This window comes from Fundulus heteroclitus, chromosome 17 (assembly GCF_011125445.2).
Source record: "Fundulus heteroclitus isolate FHET01 chromosome 17, MU-UCD_Fhet_4.1, whole genome shotgun sequence".
NCBI classification, from domain to species: domain Eukaryota; kingdom Metazoa; phylum Chordata; class Actinopteri; order Cyprinodontiformes; family Fundulidae; genus Fundulus; species Fundulus heteroclitus.
In genome coordinates this window covers 2099602-2107350 of record NC_046377.1, presented here as the reverse complement: position 1 = coordinate 2107350, position 7749 = coordinate 2099602, and the positions used below count along the sequence as shown (strand labels likewise).

General features: G+C 42.7%; 1 protein-coding gene across 2 annotated transcripts in view; it reads left to right on the top strand.

Moving 5' to 3' along the window:
- Positions 1-3818: 3818 nt before the first annotated feature.
- zgc:165507 (solute carrier family 16 member 7) overlaps positions 3819-7749 on the top strand; it is a 29801-nt gene continuing 25870 nt past the window's right edge. The window contains exon 1 of one of the 2 annotated variants that reach the window (XM_036148787.1): positions 3819-3926. The gene's annotated coding sequence lies outside the window, so the exon portion shown is untranslated. 2 annotated transcript variants of the gene reach the window in all.

Here is a 7749-nt window from a genome sequence, read left to right as displayed (position 1 = left end):
CAACACATTTCTGTTTCCTGCAGGGCCTTTGCTGGGAACAAGCACAATCTAGTTAAAAGGTCTCCACGTGAAGTTATACCTAAATATTCTCAGGTTGCAGAAATAAGAGTTGGAGGATTACTGTAGTCTAAGTCAACAGTTGTGGGGGGTGACAGTGAGTTCAAATGTGGTAAAAGTCAGAAATAAGATCTAAATAAAATAAGGAACGGTGCTGTATTACTTTAAGATTATCTAAAAGGTAAAGTAACACTACTCTCCAACATCTAACAGACTGTGGGAAACTGTGATGCCACGGTTCTCAATCTGTGGCGCAGGGGCCAGCAGTGGTACTTAAACTGTCTGTATTGGCAGTCAGAAGAGCTGCAAACTCCTTTTCTGAGGCGCTGTGAGGAAAATTTCGATAACTCCTGGTTCCAACTGGGGGCCCGCAAAACAAAATGAAGCATTGTATCAAGGGCTACAACATCTAACAACTGAAGCAGAGGGGTCTAATGTAGAGGTAATTTGGTACACACAGAAGAAACAGGATTCAAGTGCGGGTGTGAATTTTAAAGTCAGACAATCTTTAATAGCATGAATGTGCTGTTGCCAAAAGATAAAATAACACCATCCTGTGCTAAACTATCTTCTGGCTTCTTCATCTTGGGAAGAAATGCTAACGTAGGGGTTTTGAAAATGCAGCATGACTCAGGAGCATGGCTCTTTATGCTCAGCTTCAAAGGGCTTGTTATTGATGGTGCATTGTGAGGATGAAAAATTAATGGACAACAAGCTGGCAGCCTGGACCAAGAGGAAATGGAAAACAAGGGAAAACGGTTTCATCCCCGCATACCTAAACCAGCTCATTCTATATCCATCCAAGGTGATAAAGACAACAGAACTGTAAGAAGGTAGCACAAAACAGAATTACTTTAAATTAACAAATGATAGGCACCAGCACCCCCCGCGACCCCATGAGGGAGAAGCGGTTTGGAAAATGGATGGATGGATGGATATAAAAAGGCCGGTCCTAAACTCCTCAAGCGGCATTTTTCCTCATCTTTTGGAAATTCCTAGTTCACTGAGGCACTTTTTTCTTTTTTCTCGCATTTTGCCATCAGTAAGTCTCAGGCGTCTTGCTTCGCGCCCAGAAAGGCGGCAGCACCATATGCCTCTGAGTGATCAAACTAATCCCAATGGGTCGGACACCGATGACCCAGATTGCATCTGTTGCTGCTGTCTGTGGGACTCCCTCACTCACAAACAACACTTCCAGGAGAAATCCGGCCGGTGTGTAAAAGGGAACCTGCAGCCGGAACCGCCTTCGTCACTCACAGTGACACACTTCAAGAACACCTGGGACTAACCCTGAAGCCTGTTGAGTCATATCGTACGGTTGAGCAACATGGCGGAAATACTGTAAAATCCCCCAGATATGGGTTTCAGATCATTTCAGATTAAATCCCTGCAGATTTTTTTTTTTTTTTTCTGTACAAGCAGGCGGATAGGATCCAGAAGGAATCCTACGCTCATTATGTTCTGTGCAGAAAGCAAAAGTAGTTATGTTAACCGACATTTTCCACTTCTGAAATGGGAAAATCTCAAAGGTGTGACATCCATTTGTGTTATCCTGACACCCCTCACTAAGATCCAGTACAGCCAGCTGCCTCCAGAGGTCACCTTACCGGCAAATAGTCCGCCTGGGTGTCGCTGAATTTCTTGCAGCTAACTGTGGAGGAGGCTTCACATTAACACAGTGAAACTCGGTGGTGGCAGCATCATGCTGTGGGGCCGCTCCTCTAGTTGCCCTCAGGAGGACCTGCAGAGATTTACTGCTCAGATGGGAGACTCTGTCAACAGGATATGATGAATTAAAGAAGTAATAAGTGCTATTTCACCCAAAAGTCATTAGGAGGCACAGCAATGATCCTCCTGTGGGGAGGATTTTTTTCTTTCTTTTTTCGGGAAGATGAATCCCGGTAAATACAAGGAAGTTCTGGGAAAAAAATATTAGAGGTTGCAAATGGCTTTGGGCTGATGTTCACCTTTCGGCTGCACTAAAGGGTGCATATTGGAAAAGTATGAGGAAAAGGATTTACAGTTCTCAAAAAAAAAAAAAAAAAAACCTTTGAAAGAATACAGTGATAGAGGGTTAGTGTGTTGTGCGCTTGTATTCAGCTCCATTTATATTGTTACCCCTAAGTAAAATCCAATGCACCCACCTGCCTTCAGAGGCTAACTAAATAATCTACTGTACATTTACAGTTTAACATGAGTAAGGTAGCTCTGGAGGAGCTGCAGAGCCCCACAGCTCTGGTGGGAGAATATCTGGTTTTCAGGAAAACTACTCGTTGTACAGCAGCCTTCATGGAAAAGTGGCAAGAAGAAACCCCTCGCTGAAGAAAACTCTCGAAAAATCCCCTCTTGAAATTTTTCACCAGCCATACAGGGAACACATATAAAAGTAGGTATGCTGGTCAGGCGAGACCAATGGTGACATTTCTGGCCGACCTATACAAAACTTTATTTGTAACAGAAAACAAAATGATCATGCACTTCCCCCGCGGTGAAACATGGTGGTGACAGCGGCATGCTGTGGGGATGCCTCTTTTAACAAAAATAATATTTCACATTTCGACCAGCAGAAATAGGGAGTTGGACTAAATTACTTAATGGACTACCCTTCTTAATAAGGTGAATTTGGCAATTCGTTGCAGTGGGAATCATTTATGCCAGGGGTGTCCAAATTTTTCGGCACATGGACCAAAATTGTCAAGTCAAAGGAACTCGAGGGCCAAAAAATTAACTCTACAAAATATGATCATTTTAAATAAATAAGTCAGATTTTTGCAGGAAATATATGTGCAAATCATTGTAGATCAAAAATGTAAAGGGTTTTGCTCATTTGTTGTATTCATCCAGTTTGCAGATTATTTAGAATAATTTAATTTGTCTCTAACAATAATAAACTGAACTCTTTTTGGTCTAGCAATATAAGAACAGTATTTGAATTGTTCTGTGAAAACGCTTGCTGTAATTAGTCAGTTTTAATAACTGAATTCAAAGAATTAATGCATCAAAGTCAGTATTTGAGTGATTAAATGCCATTGGATTGATGTTACAATGAAATTAAAGAGAAAGTCAAAAGGGTGTTTATTAAAAGATGAATACTTTGTGTTTTACTTAACATTTTCAATTGCAGGATTTTAACTTTTCTGTAATAATTTTGCCCTAATTAAAACCTAAAATCTTCCATCTTCATCAGCCACCTATGCTGGTAGACCAAATCTTTCTTGAAATGCAGTTGTGGGGCCACCAAAAATCAGTACAGGGGCCACAAATGGCCCCCGGGCCACACTTTGGACATGCCTGATTTATGCGGATTAGAGGGTTGGATACAAATACACACCACACTTTTCAGATTTTATCCATAAAATGTATTATTTTCCCTTCACTTTGCATGTATGTACTACTTTGTGTCGGCCATCATAGAATCCCCATAAAAAGCAGAGAATCTGCGGATAAACGTGAACCCCAGCAGCGTTGCGCTTATTCTCCAACCCAGAGCTAAGCGGGTTGAGCTCATAGCAGCTCTATACGCTGCGATCCTCTGCAGCACGATGGAGGAATGATGCACGAGATCAGGAAATAACGATGGAGCCGGTCTGAGCCGCCCTGATCTGCGCCAGCGCCAGTTGCGCGTCGTGCCGCGCCGTGCCGCGGCGCGCCGCTCAGCGCCGCCCTTTCGCAGCAGCGGCAGCAGCAGCAGCAGCAGCAGCAGCAGCAGCTCCGCCGCCTTTCCGCCGGAGCGGCTCAGCCAGCCACTCTCAGGGAAACTCCAAACTCACATCCACCCCCGTTCCCACGGACACACCGCATCTTCCCGCGGCGAAGGTCACGCAGCGCGGAGACGCACCCCCCCGGACGGACCGCATTTCACCCCAAAGGTAACGACAGACGCTAACGTGCGTGTTTACGCGTGGCGACCCGGAAGATCGGCGGAGCTTTCTGTTTCAGGGGGGCTGCATGCTGACGGGAATCCTTCGCGTGTCCTTGCTGGATGCCTGAAGACATCTTATGATGCGTTCAGGTGCCCGCAGAGGGAGGTGGACATCCGAGCCCGCAGAGTTCTAGTCAGCTGGACTGAGTAGGAATGTTTGCATTTTGAAGCCCCCCTCCGGTTCAGCCCTTACTCGGGCCAGGGGAATTAAGACCGGCTTCATCCGGTCCCTGTCCTTACATCATCAGCAGCAGCAGCATCATATGATTAAGCTGCAGGGCTGGCGGAGGAATCCCTCATCGCTGCTGCAGCACATTTTCAGCGACGGATTTGACTCCCGGTGAGTTTTTCCCCACCATGACGGGACGCGATGAGAAGTTGTCTTCAAGCAGCAGGTTGCCTACAGGTGCAGGATGTGACAGCCAGCTGCTTCTGCTCGGAGACTGGGGAAAATGCAGCCAGGTCCCCACATTCTGCCGGAAAGCGCGTTACCGGGCCTAGGCTGGTTGATAAAAGCCAGAATATGTGCCACACAGCATTTGTTTTTAAATTGACCTCTTTCTGAAATGAAACATCGTGACAGAACATCATGACGTCGCCCTTGTGACTCTACTCAACAGCGGCCTCTGTGGCCACAAGTTATAAAAACCAGATGCAATAAAGTAAAAGTACAAAATTTACCTCTCATCAGGAGCGTACTACAATATAATCAGACGTAACATTGCGACCTTTGAGAGAGGCGAAGTGAATGTTGCTGCTTATTTCTTCAGTTTGCCAGCATTTAGTGGGTGGGATATATTAGGCAGATAGTGGACCTGTTAGTCGATGTGATAAGGCACGCTTCCCCCCTCTGTTTCCACTGCACAGGCTAAAAACTGCTTTCCAGGGTAGAAATCTACCCCATTAAAAAGGCCTGTTAAATGAACCCCTGGATGGAGTCTTTCAGAGTTTGCCATTTTCTGCACCCCAGTTCTTATGTTTTCATGCATACTTGAGTCACTTGGCCTTATTTCCACGTATGGCTTTTCGGCTGCGACTCTTTCACAAAGACCACTTCTGTCAAGATTTCTCCGAACAGTAGCTGGGTGTACCTGGGTCCCACTGGTTTCTGCAAGTTCTGTGCTGATGGCACTGCTGGACATCTTCCCCATTTTGTAGGGTAATAATCTTAATGAATCTTGATTTCATCTTCTTCACTAGGTTTCCTTGGCATCTACGATCCTCAACGTTGCCCATTTCTTTGTGCTTCTTCAACAGAGCTTGAACTGCACGTCTTGAAACCCCAGTCTGCTTTTCAAATCTTTGCAGTATTACTACCTCGTGTCTTGTTGCTGTGCTAAATCTCGCCGTGACATGAGGTTGTCTTTCACAACCTCAGCTTGATAGCAGAGTTTGGCTGTTCCTCACCCAGTTTTAAGCTTCCCTTACAGCTGTCTCTGTTTCAGTTCATGATACTGGTTCAGCCTACGTGTGACAGTGATGACCATTAGCACCTATTTGGTATAACAAGTTGATCATACACCTGACTATAATCCAATAAATCACATTGTACTGTATATATATTAATTATTGCCAGATTTTTGAGAAACCACTGCTGTGTGTGTGTGATTTCCGATGCTTAAATATCTGTAAATGTTAAAAAAACTTCCTTTAATTTAGATAGGATTGTAATTCAATATCACAGAGCCCCCCCCCCCCTCCCCCCCTCCATTTTTTTGTTTTAGGGCAAAATATCTGATAATGTTTTTTTTTAAATATCTGATTTCTCAATTTCGTTCAATACACAAAAAATGAATTTACTGCTGTGGGTCTATCCAGGGATGGATGGGCTGACTCCCTGGGTCGCATTGTCAAAAAGTGCTTTTAGTAGCAGGAAAAGGAGCAAGAAAAATAGCGTGATTGTATTTGACCAGGGCCAAACTTATTGCTGGACATCTGGGTTAGAGGACCTCCAAAACTCGATCTCTTCTGTGGTGTTATTGTGTTTGCAGTGTTCGGTGTCTCTGTTGTCCAGGGAAGGAAATTTGGTAAATCAACAATACCGTCAAGGCTTGCAAATTTTGGCTGTGTGTATTCAGGTCTACATCCCATATCTAGCTGTTTATAGTCACTATCTGCTCTGTTGAATCTGCACACAAAGTCAAGTGCAGAAACAACACTCTGTCGGTTTATTATGGGATGTGCTGGAGACCATGATGGCCAGGTGTCACCACTTCCTGTCGTCAAGTTCAGGAACTTTACATATCTACAATACAGCCATGTGAATCATTTACCTAGCCAAATACTGTAAATATACTTTTTAACTATATTTCCTTAAATAATTTTTTGGGGGGGATGGCCATGTGACTGTGATAGTGGTGCAGCGCAGGATTGAGGATGTTTAACTGAAAAAGAGAAGCAATGTTAGCGGTGTGGTTGCTTTCCCAGTTTCAAAAGGATTGGGAATTTTATATCAGTAACAATAGGTTATCAGCCGTAACAGCGATATGAATTTTTAGAGTTGAGCATTTTTTAGAGTTGGGTTCTGAAGTAGAGAGTAATTATAAAGGTTCTAAAAGTAGAATGGGAAGTAGATCTTTTGGTTATCAGGCTCCTCTGCTGGGTAACCAACTTACAGTTTTAGTCCGCGAGGCAGACATCCTGTTGTTGTGCTATTGTTACGCTCTATTTTAAGTTATTCAATAAATAACTATTGGTCTGTTATGTATTGTCTGGTGAATATCAGTCCAAACAGCTGATATTAAGACAATAGTTTAAAGGGTCATTTGAGCACTGGCGTTCTTTTAACAGCAAACTCTGCAAACATGTAGAACAAGGAGTGACAACTTCTCTTCAAGTTCAAAAACGTATTAACAGAAATAAAATTAACATCCAGAGAACATCACTATAGACTGCTGTTTAGCTGAATAAACATATATTTAAATCGACAAATCATCTCTACTAGGCTAGTGAAGCTTAACTAAAACTACTAAGCCAAATTAAGATATAGAAAGGAACTATGTACACACAAAAGCAACAAAAGGACAAATAAAATAGTTGAAAAACGTTATCAGAATAATTTATTGAATCCTGGTTCACTGAAGATTTTAGTTAGAGAACTAAAGTTCATCTTAAGGAATATGGAATGAGATTAAATTAGCTTGACTAATTTAGAACATCTGGTATGTGTTTCAACCCATTCACAATGGAAATCCTGAGTTAAACAAAAAATTATTTAATAAAAATACCTTTTTAAAGAACGATTTGCTCAGTAAAATCAATAACCTTCAGGACAGTTGATTTAATTAATGCAATTATTCCACCGGAAAGCTAGGGGTGGTGTAGCGATCGTTCGCTTGTTGAGTAAATCATAAAGTTATAAAAGACACCATTAAGTCAACATTAATCTTACCTATTAATGATGTACTAATGCTCATCGCACTATCAAACGATGGCGGACTGAGACGAAAACAAGCTTTATGTTTAAAACAAACCGTAGTTGCGTTGACTCGTGGTAGCACTAATGTAATCCGGGGAGCTAATAGCACTATGCTAGCAGACATTCAAAGCTAATTAAAAAATACTTATAAACTGTATTTGGTCGTAATGAGTGGACCGGACGCCACAAACATTGATATCCCATTGATGTAGAAAACCCTTCTGGAAATATGACAGGACAGGACAACTGCGTGTGACACACGCATTTCATCAATTGCACACGCTGACACGCCTTACTTTGAAAATGTCAATCTTACAATGAAAATCTCACTCTTGAAACGCACGCGTACGGA